The 15,595-nt window shown below is 44.2% G+C and overlaps 1 protein-coding gene across 4 annotated transcripts in view; it reads left to right on the top strand.

Annotated features, from left to right (window-relative positions):
• The window catches only part of RBM20 (RNA binding motif protein 20), a 212,139-nt gene that overhangs the window by 48,341 nt on the left and 148,203 nt on the right, over window positions 1–15,595 (top strand). The window contains exon 1 of one of the 4 annotated variants that reach the window (XM_059900653.1): window positions 2,297–2,363. The exons of the other annotated variants lie outside the window; for them this stretch is intronic. The gene's annotated coding sequence lies outside the window, so the exon portion shown is untranslated. Of the gene's footprint in view, window positions 1–2,296; window positions 2,364–15,595 lie in introns of those variants that run through there. 4 annotated transcript variants of the gene reach the window in all.

The following is a 15,595-nucleotide window of genomic DNA, read 5'->3' as shown; positions in this document are numbered from 1 at the left end:
GAACCTTTTCGTCCTGTTCCTATTAATGAACTGACTCCATCCCCAGGCGCTGTCATCTTGGCTGTCATCTTGGTTGGTGCTGGGTTGGCCCTTGTGTTGGAAGCTTGAGTAGCCCCTTGAAGGGGAAGGAGACTGTGATGAAGCAGTAGGTAAATTTGTGCAGGGCCTTGGAAGCCTTCCAGAATTATATGTGAAAAGTGATATTGTCGCCGCAGAGCGAAATATGGCAAAATGGGAATCTAACCATTTCACTGAAACAGAAGATTGGATTCAAGCTACAAATGCAGGGGCAGACAGATGGAGAAGAGTTGAGGTTTGAATTCTGAGTTGCTCTGCTTGAAGTGAAGAGCCGGGGATGGTTTGGGTTATAAAGTAATTTCCAAGCCATAGGCCTTTCAACAACGGCGAACTGGATCTTACCCTAAGAGAACTCGTTCTGTTAGAACAGACCTTGGTTTTGCATTTTAATCACAGTGCATGAGAAGCTGACTGGCGTTTAATTTGAGAATTCCTACAATTTTGAAATACCTTCTACCCAAGGAATCTGAGTACTTCTGGCCAGTGGCCTCCTACCACGAGTCAGGAGAGTGTCAGGAAAGACATTTCAGCAAGAGTACCATGTCCGCGGTTCAAACATTGTGCTTTACCTCCTGAGTTACATTGTCATTGAGAGAACAGAATTGAATTTTTCAGGGTTGTCACTTCAAAGCACTCTTAAAACTCTTCCACACATGATCGAATTTCGTGAGGACATCCTTGGAGAGTGAGATGATATCCCAGGGTGCTGAAATTGCTAAGTTTTCTGGCCCCTGCTGAGTGGTGACCCAGAGTCCCCCTGCAGTTTAACTGAGGTGCTTTATTCATCTGCAGACTGGAAGCCCAGGATTGGAAATCTAACACGAGATAAATAATTAAATCTCGGCTTCCACAAGTGCAGAGGGCATAAATAATCCAACCGCATGCTGCCCAGGCATTCCATACCGTGGGCCATTTCGATTTAATGCCCAGGCACTCACTCGTGACTGAATATGTCAGAACGTGGCTCCCGCCTGGGACAGGGAGAGGGTGCTATTTCAGAGAAGTGTGCTTGCCTGTCTGCTGGAAGACTGCCTCTACCCTCTGACTCTTCTGGAGACCCTTTGCTGGCTTGGTCTCCAGGGAAATTCATCTTCCCTGCGTCTAGCCCTGAGTACAAAATCTATAACCAACTCCTCAGCTGGTTAAATGAAGGAGGTGATATATTGAAGGGAGACCCAGGAAAATCGCTCATTTAATTGGAGACATTTGGAGAAGCAGATGAGTTCACTGATGGGAGTGGACCTTGAAAACTTTATTCTCAGAGTCAGGAGTTTGAACCTGAGACCATTTGAGCATTGGGGAGTGGCTGAAAAAAAAAAAGTTGGTGTCATTTTCTGCTTCAACAGCAAATCTTGTGAAGGGCACAGGGGAGTAGCAATCCATTTTCTGGTGACCAAAGGTGAGAAGACAGCCACTCGTTCTAATTATGTCTGCATCTTTTATATGGCTTTGCTCCTGGTAGAGACTTAATGAAAGTTTGTTAAATATGCAAAGGAAAGAACACTGATGCATCGTGATGTTTCACACTTCCCAGCTGTGGTCTTGTCTGGTGCCGCGCTCAGGGAGGTCCCTGGGCCACAGCACTAGCATCACCTGGGAGCTAGTTAGGAATCAAAATTCTCAGACCGTATCTACTGATCAGTATTCTACTGATCCGTATCTCTGGGGTGAGCCCAGTAATCTATTGTTAACAAACCCTCCAGAGATTCTGATGCCCGCTAAAGTTTGAGCACCCCTGGCCTAGAGGTGCTTCAACCAGAGAGGCGACTTAATAATCTTACACATACCCACTTCCTCTCTCAGTAGGAAGTCACCACAGCTGGTTGCAAGAGAATCACGTTTAAAATCCTTACATGCATGTGTTTCTTCACCCCCACAGCTTCCCACCCAGGATGCAGCTAGTCTCCTGGCTTTTTTCTGCAGATCTCATGTTTCCAGATTCTATGTTCAGTCTCTTTAGGAAGATAGAGATGGGGTGAGCTGGGAGGCATCCTTCTATTTGCTGATTGCCAGATGGAGGATGAGCTATAATGTCAGACACTTGCTGAACGCCCACTGTGTGCTAGGCCTGGACTCCAGTGAACAGTACACAGCCTCTGTCGACACGACCTTGGGAGCTCCCCAGGAGGCAGACAAGGAGGTGACAGGTGCTGGGGGTGGGGTGTGAAGATGACAGTCACTGGGCTGTGTCTGGGAGTAGCCAGATGAGCCCAGCTCAGACCTGGGCGAGCCTGGGATAGGAGAGCCTTCCTGGAAGAAGTTCTGCCTGGGCCACCTCTTATTGGGTAGGTAGGGTGACAGCAGGGTGCAAAGAGGGAGGGGCAGAAGGGAATTTTAGATGGAAGGAGCAGCACACTCTAGAGAGTGCTTTACTCAGATTTTGGGGACTCTATATTTAAATCGAGTTAAAACGTACATATAATAAAGGGTACAGCTCTTTGATTTGCAGCTTGATGAATTTTTAAATGTGTCCTCACTCTTATAACCCACCACCCAGATCAAAATATGGGACATTTCTAGCCTCCCTGTACTCATTCTAGCCCATAGGCCCCTGCTCCCAAAGGAAACCCCATTCTCGCCTCTGTCACCATAGATTAATTTCTATTGGCGACTTTTTTAGATTATAAACTTCTTGAACAGAAAATGTATCCTGGATAGTCAAAGGTCACTAACAGGCTGGATATGGCTCCAAATTGTTTTGTTTGGACTGCACAGTTTTTTTAAAAAAATTTACTGCCCCAAAATGGGGGATTTCTCATAGCAATCAAAAGATCTGGTAACACAGGGCTCACGTACCTTGGCAGTGATGCTGGGCTGCAGTTGGGTGGGGACTGTCCCCCCAGAAGATGGGTGTCCCCTCCTTAGTAACTCCCACTGCCCCCAATGCTAACTCCTAGCTGGCTACCCTTGTTGCCTGCCTGGTCCTGTGGGCATTTGACTTTGTGGTCCCTGCCATTAGGTATTGTTTGGTTTCTTGGTTTGGGGCCTCTAGCATGGCTGAGGGTACTTAATAATTTTTATTCGTTGATTCATCAGCATTTATTAAGCACAGACTGTGAGTCAGGCACATGCCAGGTGTTGGGAGTACAGAGGTGTTCATGGGCAGAAAGATGATGCATTGTTTGTTAGCTTGCAGTGAAGCTCACCAGATGTGTGGCATGTCCCATCTTTGTGAGTTCACTTCTCACTACCCCCTTGGGTGCCACCCATGCTGGCTGTGTCCTGGTCCCTGAGCCCAGGGACTTATAACTGTCCCACTTCTGCCATCACCATCCCCCTCTCTCTTTCTTCCCTGTCTGGCCCTCACCCATCCTTCAAGCATTTGCTCAAGTCCTGTCTCTTCCAAGAAGTCTTCGCTGGCCATCCCTTTGTCCTGGGACATTTTCCTCCTCTGAATTCCTCATCAATGTATTTCTTACACCACCAAACAATGGACTGTGTCATTGATTCCCTCAAATTAAAAAAGAAAGGCCTTTTTTCTTAAACTATAGGTGGTATGCCCTGTGGGCAAAGGCTTTGCCTCATAATTCCTGACATGGCTGCATAATGCCCTGCGTGGTTCTGAGCATACAGAAGGTGCTCAGTAAATACAGGAGATGGTCTGGGAAAGTAAGTGGAGCCCCAAAAGAAGAGGCTGCAGATGGCAGCACCTGGGGTGAGGGGGCAGAGGGGAAAGCACTAGGAGATGCCCTCACTGGCAGTCGCCTGGTAGGAATCCAGCCTGAGGACCGCTTGTCCTTGTGAGCGCGTTGACACACACATGGAGAGACACACACTCCAGCTGGCCGTCAGGCTGCAGGCATTCCGAGCAGTGTCATGTGAGGTGGCCTTTGAGGTTCTCCCCTTACAGCCTGACAGAGTGTCCCTGGGGGTGGCAGGACAAGGTTCACTGAAGACGGCCTGTGGCTAGAAAGGGAAAGTAGCAGTTTTGATGGCTGTACCCCCAGCTGTGCTCCATCGAGAGCCTGGGTACCTCACTCTGTCCCACTTTTAGTTCCTAACTTGGTGATACCAATCGCTAACGGCAACCTAACGGCAAATAGCCCCACACCTTGTAACACTGCCTCCTTGAAAAGTACCTTAGATGTTGGCAAAGGATGATGACCTTTCTTTAGTGGACTTCTGTGCCCAGCTCAGCCAGCCAGACCACTGCAGTGGAGGTGGGAGAGGTAAGAGGAGCCTTTAATTTAAGGGTGCTTGGCAAATAGCCATCTCATTTGCTAGGGTTCTGTTATATGTCACTTGGTGTGCAGGGTTCCAAGAACTACTTGGCCTCTTGACAGGGAACATGATAGAATGTCAGGACCTAAGCTAATGTAAAATATGTTTTGCCCCGCCAAGTCATGCACAGGCAGTGCAAGAAACCCATCGGTCATTCACATGTCTGCACCATGTGGCCAAGGGGCTCCACTGATGGGATCTGGCCTTTCCAGAGCTCTGTGATGATGGAGATCAGGCACACAGTGGTTGTTTACTTAGAGTGTGCTGATTTTGAAAGTGTGAGGGCATCCCTCAAAAAAAATTAATGCACATCCTTAAAGGGCACTTGTTTCCTGTCTCTCTTTCTTCCCTTATACTTCCCCCTTCCTGTTTTTCCCCTCTCTCCACTCTCCTTTTCCCCCTCCTTTCCATGTCTTTGTGTTAATTTGTTGTGCCTTTGACACTAACCCCCGATGTCCAGGTGACAATGCTGACTAGGTTTATACGTGCTACATTCTGTTACTTGGGAGCTTCAGATTTAGATACAAGGATCAAGAGATCTACAGGTTTCATCCAAGTTTCAGCCATGGGCCAATTAGGGAATGTGACATTGGAAGCTATAATACAGTTGTTGAGCAAAGTCATTATGGGAGCTTTATGCCAATTAACAAATGTTTGACTGACAACAGAAAACCCAGCAAACACTGGGTTAAACCAGAGGGACATTTATCATCTTCTTAACAAGAAGCCTGGAGACAGGTGGCCCAGGGTTGCTTTAGTGGTTCAACAGGGTCTTCAGGGACCCCAGGGTCTTTCCATCCCTCCACCTCTCCGTGTGCAATGGTGTTTTTGTTCTCATGTCCGTGGCCTCCTCTTCCCAGGGTGGCGGACACAGATTCCAAGTATCATGTACAGTACTTTTATGCCAGCAACCAAAGCAGGAAGTGGGGATGGAGGGTGGGCAACAGAATGATCTCTTTGTTTACCTCTCTCTTAATTGGGAGCAGAAAATTTTGGATCCTTATTGCAAAGGAAATGCTGTTTAAATGTGAAACTGACGTGGATCTGAGTCATTTGGGGCTATCTGTGGCAGAGTGAGCTGAGACTCCGTTTTCCCGTGCCCCTTTCCAACTCCATTCCCAATTGTTCTTTCTCAGAATCACAGGTTGAGAAGAACTTTATTTTCTCCTAGTTTCTTCCAGCCCAGAATTCATAGTTGGGCTTAATTTTCATCAACTGATGAGCCAAGGCTCACCCGAGAATGTCTATGAGCCCTTGCCTTAGAAACCAATAAAGTCTGGCCCCTACGGTCTGGTACCCATTCCCCCTTTTCTGAATGGTGCATCATATCAGCCTGGACCACGGGTAACATACTGTTCACATCATTTACCCAGTGGGAACTCTGAGCCAGAGCTCTCACGATTAGTGTTAAGTTACAGTGCCCTCTGGTTGGGAGTCTGTCTTTTGAAAAGTTTGGGTCTAGCCCTCCCTTTGCCCTTTCTAGCATTGAGTCTTGGGAAATGATTTCTGTGCTAAAATAACTTTGGTTTGTATGCATGCGTGCATGTCCACACCCACATGCACATTCACATACCCCAGCTCTGAGCCGCTCCAGTGGGAAAGGGAGACTGCGGTTTCATGGTAGCTATCTTTTTGATGGATGTCCCCATGTCCACCCACAGAGGCCGTGACATTCCTGCTTTCCCCACTTGATAATCTGAAAATCTTCCAAGACAGATTGCCTTGCTATAGACCTGCAACTCTGGAATGCCACATAGGTTCTGGGTTTCAATCGCCAGGGTCCTCATTGGCTCGCATTTGTAAGAGCTGGTGGGCTTGAAGCTGATAAGGTGGGGAGCTCACGGAGGGCCGTTCCCAGAGTGCCAGGAAAGACACGGTGCCAGAGATAGGGCAGCAGGGCTGCGAACTGGGGCCAGGGTGTGTGGAGCTTGACTCAATCACATGGTCTTGTTTCAGCTTTCCTCTTTCATCTACTCCCAGGTACATTTTGCTTTTTATAGCTCCTCACTCTTTCCCTGAAATGTGCTCCCACATGTGCCCAACTCTTCTCTCCATTTTCCTACCTCTGCTGGCAAAAGTGACAAAGCGAAGAGTAGATTTTACTCTGTGGCAAGTTGTTCTTGTGTTAAAAGTTTTCATCCTCTCACCCGGTGGAAGATTTTTACACTAGAATCTGGTAATTCTGTTTACTGCCTTTAAAGTTGACAGCATGTGAAGTTTATGATTGGCTTTATGCTCAGAAGGATTTGTCAAACTTTCGGCTTGGATTTGGGGAATCCTCCAGAAGAGCCACTGTCAGCATTCAGGATCGAGTTTGCTTGGTGGTCCCCAGACTTCTAGGGTGAAATGCAAATACCTCTGAGGGGAGAGTTCTGGATCTTTTTTTTTTAAAAAACATTTTATTTTTTATTTATTTATTTTTGGCTGCGTTGGGTCTTTGTTGCTGCGCGCAGGCTTTCTCTAGTTGCTGCGAGCGGGGACTACTCTTCGTGCGGTGCGTGGGCTTCTCGTTGCGGTGTCTTCTCTTGTTGGGGAGCACGGGCCCTAGGCAGGCAGGCTTCAGTAGTTGTACGCACGGGCTTAGTTGCTCTGCGGTATGTGAGCTCTTCCCGGACCAGGGATCAAACCCGTGTCCCCTGCATTGGCAGGCGGACTCTTAGCCACTTCACCACCAGGGAAGTCCCAGAGTTTTGGATCTTAATTGCCTGCCTTGGGATCAATTCAATCAGTTGACCTACTTGCTACGTGTCCTTTGGACAAGCTATTTAACTCCTCTGTACTTTAGTTTTTCTGTCTGTAAAATGGGAATAATAATAGTCATGACACCCTATGGTGGTAGGAGGAGTCAAGGAGTTAACATTTAAGCGCTTATAATGTTACCTGGCAATTAGTAAGCTCCTTATAAGTGTTAAATAAATAAATCTTATTAGTTTGAGATATTTTTGTTGGCTTACTACTTTTCTGAGATGATTGTAAATTCAGATGCAGTTGTAAGAAATAATACAGAGTTATCATGTTACATGTTCCATTTATCGTGTTTCCCCCAATGGTAACATTTTGCAAAATTGTGATACAATATCACAACCAGAAAATTAACATTGATGCAATCCACTTCTCTTATTCAGATTTCCCCACTGTTATGTGTACTCATTTGTATGTGTGTATGCATTTAGTTCTGTACAGTTTTATCACATGTGTAGGTTCATGTTTGCACCACCACAGTCAAGATACTGAACAGCTCCATCATCAAAAGGATTCTTCATGTTGCCCTTTTGTAACTACACCCACATCCCTCCTTTTCCAGCAACCCCTGGCAAAGACTAATCTGTTCTCCATTTCTAAAATTTTGTCATTTTAAGAATGTTAGAGACTTCCCTTGTGGTCCAGTGGTTAAGACTCCAGGCTTCCACTGCAGGGGGCATGGGTTCGATTCCTGATCGGGGAACTGAGATCCTGTAAGACGTGTGGTGCAGCCTTAAAAAAAAAAAAAAAAGAATGTTATATAAATGGAATCATACAGTCTGCAACCTTTTGGGATTAGCTTTATTCACTCAGCATTAATTTCCTGGAGACTGACCCAAGTTCTTGAGTATATCAATAGTTCATTCCTTTTTCTTGCTGAATAGAATTCCATGGCATAGATGCTTAACCATTCACCCAATGAAGGACATCTAGGCTTTTCTCAATTTTTGGCTATTACAAGTAGAGCTGCTGTGAACATTTGTGTAGAGGTTGTTGTGTGAACATAAGTTTTCATTTCTCTGGGAGGAATGCCCAAGAGTGCAGTTGTTGGATTGTATGGTATATGTTAGGTTTGCTACTGTAATAGGTATAACACTTTGCTATTTAAATTTGCACCTCCAACAATAAATTTATGTTCAATTCTTTGACTTATAGTAAGCACTGTATTAGTATGTGTTAAATAAGTAAAAATGGGCCACTGACTTTTACAGTGTATCCGAGACTGTGTAAGAGGCAGGCAAGGGTATGGTGACTGGTTCTTGTCTTTAGGAAATGTTTCATCTTGGATGTGGGAATTGAGTAGTTGCAAATAAGAGCCCAAATATAAAAATTGTGTGCTGCCTGACTATAGACAGTTTGGAAAAGCCCAGTGGACAGTGCAGAGGTGGGAAGTGCAGGATGGGGAGAGAGTGGAGGTTTGGGAAAGGGTTGTCAATGTCGGTGCCACCAGTGCTTGAAATCAGGAATTTCATGGTCTTTTGTATTTGAGAAAAATTTGGAAATATTTGAATTTGAGGAAAAGCATCAATTTTGCATGAAATATTTGTTTTGGTCAAAGATAGGATCATTGTAGAATCACAACTTCCTTCATAAGGGCATTCTTTACTTACAAGAGAGAATAGAAGCATGGCATTGCTGGAAAACCAGCTGGATTTCACATTTCACCGTTGTGGACAAAGAACTGGACTCCTGGCCAGGTCACACGCTGGTTTTCCCAGGCCCTAGAAGGATGCTGGTTCTTCCTGTGGAGGGGGGTCAGTTCAGTGGAGTGCAGTGAAAGCTCACCTAGCATGTCTGACATCTGGAGCAGATAATTTTTCACATTCCTATCCTCTGAATGACAAAATTATTTCCAGTAAAAACCATGTAATCAGTAGTCATTATTTTCTTGATTGTTTTCTTTAGTTTGTAAACAATGAAAGATTGAAAAAGAATACATTTAAGGCTTAAAGATACTACTCAAATTTAATAAGATATTTCACATCTGAATTAAAGTTTATGCTTCCAAGCAAAATTATCACATCTTGCAGTTTGCTGTTTTACTGTTTTGAATTTTAAACACGAACAAAAGCTCCAAGTGGTCCCGTAGTGTGACTGAATTGAAGTAACTCAAGTTCTGTTTCTTCGTTTTTACAAGCACTGCTATCGCTGTTTATTTTAAATCGGCTTAAACACAGGAATATATAGTACTGCAGGGATTGGAGACATGGACTGTGTCGGAATTGGAATCAAAAGATTCTGACCTATTATGAATTTATTTTTGAAATCAGTAGGAGTCTGGTTTGCATGGATGGGGGCCAACTGCAAAGCTAGGGATGCTCCAAATTACCTTTCATGTAAATACTATGTTTATCAAAGGATAAATAATACAAATATGCTCATTTGAAGCTTACAAATATATTACTCAAACTCAGCAGTAACTGCAGGGGTATTTTAGAACTTAAGCCAGCAAAATATGCTTTCCAGGAGGAATAGCTTCTTACTGACATTGTTTAGAATTGCTGATGCTTGGTGATAAAAAAAGCAGGTGACTTTTCATGGTTTTTGTTTTAAATTCTCTAGAGACAAAGCCCTGCCTTATTGCCTGCACCGGGCAAGCCCCACATTGGGTTTCAGCACTGATGAAAAGCGGGGGCTTTTCGAGTTCGGTTGAACAGATCTTGAAGCCCGGCTTTGCCGGTTTGTAGCCCTGTGACTTAGAGCAAGTTACTTTACTAGCCATAGTCAGCTTGCTTATCTGCAAAATGGTAAGGTTTTGTGCAGGTTAATATTGATACTGTAATCTGCATAGAGCACCTGAAGTAGGCTCTGGGGCACAGTACGTTCTTAAGAAATGTGAGTTGTCTTCCCTCCTCCATCTGGAATGGGCAACATCTGTGTGTCTCTGGGGCTAGCCCTGGACCCTGAGAAGGGAGCTGAGGCTGGCCAGTCACAGACCTGCCTCCCTTCTCGTCCTCTTTCTGACATTCCCCCAGGAAAAGCCGCTGTTCTGGTTAAGCAGTGTTCATTGAGCGACTCTGTTGAAGCCCAGGAGAAGCTTGAACACACACCCTGGGATTCCCAGATGAGTCCATCAGAATGCGGGTTTGGGTGTGGACAGCTATTCTGGTCTCTCCTGGGCTGAAAGGTGGGGAATCTCAGGACAATGTGTCCAGCTTGTCTATCTGAAGGGTAACCCTCAGGAACACAAGTGATTCTCCTTTGCTGGGGAGAGAAGAGGTTCTGCACCTGTTTCTCTTAAATGAAGAGGCTTGGGTATAGTCGGGGCCTTTTACAAACTACTTTCCCCCTCTTTGTCTGCCACCTCCTCATACTGATAATTGCCAAGGAATGTGGTCCAGGCCTTTGGTTGGCTTTTGTGAGCCTTTTATAGAAGTTTAGAAAGAATTTTTGGTATTCTTATCATGTATTAAAGATCAAGCTATTTTTATTCATGACCCAGCTCATGTTAAACATGGAAATACCTTTAAATGACCCAGGGAGGCGCTAGGATGACTATTTTATGTAGCAATTTTTTTTGTTGTAACATGAACCTGTTGCACTTTAAAGGGACTAAAGAGAATTCTTAATTTTATACAGTTTAATCTGCCAAGTGATAAGGTTTTCTTTTCCTTTGCTTTTAGGGGAAGTCTGTTTAGTGATGGCTTATTGGAGTATAGGAAAGGAAGTACATATCTTGTTGTTTTAAAAAAGCTGAAAGCATATTACAAAATTTATCCTAGAAAATTATCTCATGTTGTAAATAATCTCAAATGTAGATTTTTGAATGTGAAATGGAGCTTAAGATTTTATTTTTGCTAACTTGATATTCCAGAATGTTTTGTGTTTCTCCAATATTAGCTGCATAGCCAAATGCCTTTTGACTGGAAAATATGTCAGAAAACATGTAACTTAATCAAGGTCAAGCTAAAAATATACTGGTTTTTTTTTTGTTTGTGTTTTTCAACATTCTTCCTGGCCTTATTCTCATCTTATTCATTCTTTAGAGAATGGTAAACATTTTTAGAAAACAGAATGAATGGTCTTAAAGGCAAACATGATAGATCTGAAGCCTTAAAAATACAAAGAAAAGTAAACATTTGGTAATCATATGGTTAAATTAACGTGCGTAGGCCGGGCCGGCTTCACTGGCATGTGACATGTGCAGTCACACAGGGCCCCATGCTTAGAAGGGTCCTATGCTTCTTTATGCTCCTTTGTCACTGTTTGGAAATTCTTAATCATTTTTGAACAAGGGACTCCACGTTTTTATTTTGCACTGAGCTCTGCAAATTAGGTAGCTGGTCCCATGAATCAGCCACCTGGTAACTCACCTTAAACTAGTTTTGGGGTTTTGAATTTCCACCTTAATCCTAACCAGATGTTTACCAGCTTTTTTACCCTAAATATGAATTTGTAAGGACCAGGACCATAAAGGACTAATGACCTTTCATTTAGATATATTTCTTTTCAACTATTTTCAAAGTTCTAAGTAATGGATAAGGCTGTGTTTTTGAACATTTTAATTTTGTTATATATGATATAAAACCAAAATCCCATTTCTTGATTAATAGCTTATTAAAATACGTAGGTTCCATATATTTTTGCTAGATTAAAAAAAGTGAAGTGACACTCTTGTTTCTCAAATTATTAATAGTGGCTGTTTCTGGAGGCTGAGATTTCAGAGGATTTTCACTTTTTCTGTTTTATGGCTCTGAATTCGAGTTTCTATGACCAGCAGGAATTATTTTTGTAATGTGGGAAGGGGGGGAGAAACAATAAAGCTAAAAAAAAACCCAACCGGATTCATTCGTTGTAGCTTTAAAAAGAAGAGCAGCTCCTTTTGATTCTGGCAGGCAGCCTTGCAGAGTTGGGGTGCTGGGGTTCCCATTCCTGCAGGGCAGTCACAGAAGTCACAGAAATGTTAGCGGGGGATGGCTTGGATTGAGTGTGGCTGAGAGTGGGTGGTACTATTTTGGCAGAAATGTTCAGTGCGTGTTAGTAAACTTGGGGATAATCTGGACCTGGTATCCAATTTTACATGAGGCACTGATGGAATCTTATTTCATTTTAAGTCCTTGGCTATCAACTCTTGTGTTTCTTGGTTTTTCGTGTGTGTGTGTGTGTGTGTGTGTGTGTGTGTGTGTGTGTGTATGTATCAACTATAGTCTTGTATATGTTTTTCTTGTTTTGAATGCTCCTCTCACAGTTTAATAGTAGGCCAGAAATGCATTGCTTTTGGCCAGAGCTGCAGCTGGCCTTTGTACCAGGGCAGGGCTGTCCTTCTTGTGATGTGCGGTCAGATTCAGTGTGAGATAAACAGCTTTGGCTTCAAAATTCTTGTTGACATCTCACCCCACTGCTATGCATGGTGGCACCCCTAAAGCCCTCCTGCTGCTTGTGAAATGGCCAGGAATTAAATGCCGGGTTGAGAGTAAAAGAACTAGGGGGTAACCGGGTCGTTCTTCTGCTGGACGCCTGCCTGCGAGAGGGCAACCCTGCGGGCGTGCTGGGAACACTGGACCAGACACCAGGCCAGTCTGGGATAACCCCCACTCCAGCCAGCCTCTGTCCAGTCCCTTTTCTAAAGGGAAGTTCTGCCCTGACCTTAGGGGATCATCTTTTATTTTTTGTCTGTGGGCAGAAATGCTTTGGTCTATGCTGTGCTTTTTTTTTTTTTTTTTTTAAATAAATTAATTTTATTCATTTATTTATTTTTGGCTGCGTTGGGTCTTCATTGCTGCGCGCGGGCTTTCTCTAGTTGCAGTGAGTGGGGGCTACTCTTCGTTGTGGTGCACGGGCTTCTCACTGCTGTGGCTTCTCTTGTTGCAGAGCACAGGCTCTAGGCACGTGGGCTTCAGTAGTTGTGGCACGTGGGCTCAGGAGTTGTGGCTCACGGGCTCTAGAGCACAAGGCTCAGTAGTTGTGGCGCACGGGCTTAGTTGCTCCGCGGCCTGTGGAATCTTCCCGGACCAGGGCTCGAACGCGTGTCCCCTGCATTGGCAGGCGGATTCTTAACCCCTGCGCCACCAGGGAAGCCCTATACTGTGCTTTTCTTTTTTTTCTTTTTTTTTTATTTCTCTATTTTTAATTTTTTTAAAAATAGATCTTTATTGGAGTATAATTGCTTCACAATACTGTGTTAGTTTCTGTTGCACAACAAAGCGAATCAGCCGTATGCATACACGTCCCCATATCCCCTCCCTCTTGAGCCTCCCTCCCACCCTCCCTATCCCACCCCTCTAGGTCATCGCAAAGCACCAAGTCGATCTCCCTGTGTTATGCTGCTGCTTCCCACCAGCCAACTATTTTACATTTGGTAGTGTATATATGTTGATGCTACTCTCACTTCGCTCCAGCTTTGCCCTCCCAACCCATGTCCTCAAGTCCATTTTCTATGTCTTTATTCCTGCCCTGCAACTAGGTTCATCAGTACCATTTTCTTTTTCTTTTTAGATTCCATATATATGTGTTAGCATACGGTATTTGTTTTTCTCTTTCTGACTTACTTCACTCTGTATGACAGACTCTAGGTCCCTCCACCTTACTACAAATAACTCAATTCCGTTGCTTTTTATGGCTGAGTAATATTCTATTGTATATATGTGTCACACCTTCTTTACCCATTCAACTGCCAATGGACATTTTGCTGTGCTTTTTAAAGATAAATTATAATTTCAAAAATTATAAGACTCAAAGTAGAGCAGAATGAAAACCCATCTGAGGTTAAGAGAATGTAATGTTCGATCCATTCAGCTAGTTTGTTTTTTAACTTGTGTCCCCTGGAGCCCCGGGGGCTGCTGCAAAGGGACAGGGTAGGGTAAGGGTCCCCTCTAGGGTCTTGCCCCTCACATATCCCAGAACTCCTTCAATCACATCAGCATTATATTTTAGTCTTCCACCTACTATTTCACGTGAGAAAAGTGTTCATTACTAAAAAGCAGGAAGTGTGAAAACTACAAAATTTGACCCATCTCTTTTTTTTTTTTAACATCTTTATTGGAGTATAATTGCTTTACAATGGTGTGTTAGTTTCTGCTTTATAACAAAGTGAATCAGTTATACATATACATATGTTCCCATATCTCTTCCCTCTTGCGTCTCCCACCCTCCCACACTCCCTATCCCACCCCTCTAGGTGGTCACAAAGCACCGAGCTGATCTTCCTGTGCTATGCGGCTGCTTCCCACTAGCTATCTATTTTACATTTGGTAGTGTATATATGTCCATGCCACTCTCTCACCCTGTCACATCTTACCCCTCCCCCTCCCCATATATTCAAGTCCATTCTCTAGTAGGTCTGTGTCTTTATTCCCGTCTTGCCACTAGGTTCTTCATGACCTTTTTTTTTTTTTTCCTTAGATTCCATATATATGTGTTAGCATACTGTATTTGTTTTTCTCTTTCTGACTTACTTCACTCTGTATAACAGACTCTAGGTCCCTCCACCTCACTACAAATAACTCAATTCCGTTGCTTTTTATGACTGAGTAATATTCTATTGTATATATGTGTCACATCTTCTTTACCCATTCAACTGCCAATGGACATTTTGCTGTGCTTTTTAAAGATAAATTATAATTTCAAAAATTATAAGACTCAAAGTAGAGCAGAATGAAAACCCATCTGAGGTTAAGAGAATGTAATGTTCGATCCATTCAGCTAGTTTGTTTTTTAACTTGTGTCCCCTGGAGCCCCGGGGGCTGCTGCAAAGGGACAGGGTAGGGTAAGGGTCCCCTCTAGGTTCTTGCCCCTCACATTTCCCAGAACTCCTTCAATCACATCAGCATTATATTTTAGTCTTCCACCTACTATTTCACATGACGAAAGTGTTCATTGCTAAAAAGCAGGAAGTGTGAAAACTACAGAATTTGACCCATCTCTTAACGATGCTGTTTGACCCTTAGTAACATCTGCCATCTCTTTAGCACTGACATTTGTGCTGATGAGTGAAAGCAGATACCAACAGTTGGGCTGTGACCATATTGAACACTGTGCTTTGTATTTGAGGTGGTTTTTAGCACAGCAGGTTGGTGGTCAAGCTGAGCAGGATATTATTCCCCAATAGTCTGGAAATGTAGCCAGGACTCCAGTGAGGAGGAAAATAATGCGAACACTTCTGTAGCAGACACTGTGTGCTCGGCACTGGCCTAAGCATTTCCCATTTCACTCACTTAATCCTCACGACAACCCCACGAGGTAAATAGTGTTTTTATCCCCATTTCACAGCACCTCTGTTTCTGAGTTTAGAGCATAACTGAATATTGGGGCTCCTGAGAGCTGCTTTCCACTTTCAGTTCTCTGCCTCCCAGCCCAGCCCCCAGCCCCATTGGAGCCTACCTCACCAATAGGGAGAGGGCTGAGGAGGGAGAGAGAAGCTCACATTTGGGGGAGTGCAGGTTTTCTTGAAGAGAGGCTGGCCCCTCCCTCCCTCTCTGGGTTGGGGGAGAAGGGGCGGGGCTTCCTTTTCCCAAAGTCTCTCATGGAGACCAGGCACCCCAGAGGCTGGCTTCGCAGTTGGATATCTGCTTCCTCAGGAACTGCTACCTGCTCTGGGCTCCTGGCCCAGGGGGAG

This window comes from Balaenoptera ricei, chromosome 16 (genome assembly GCF_028023285.1).
Source record: "Balaenoptera ricei isolate mBalRic1 chromosome 16, mBalRic1.hap2, whole genome shotgun sequence".
NCBI lineage: Eukaryota > Metazoa > Chordata > Mammalia > Artiodactyla > Balaenopteridae > Balaenoptera > Balaenoptera ricei.
Note: the sequence above shows the minus strand (reverse complement) of the source record. Positions and strands in the feature narration are given on the sequence as shown.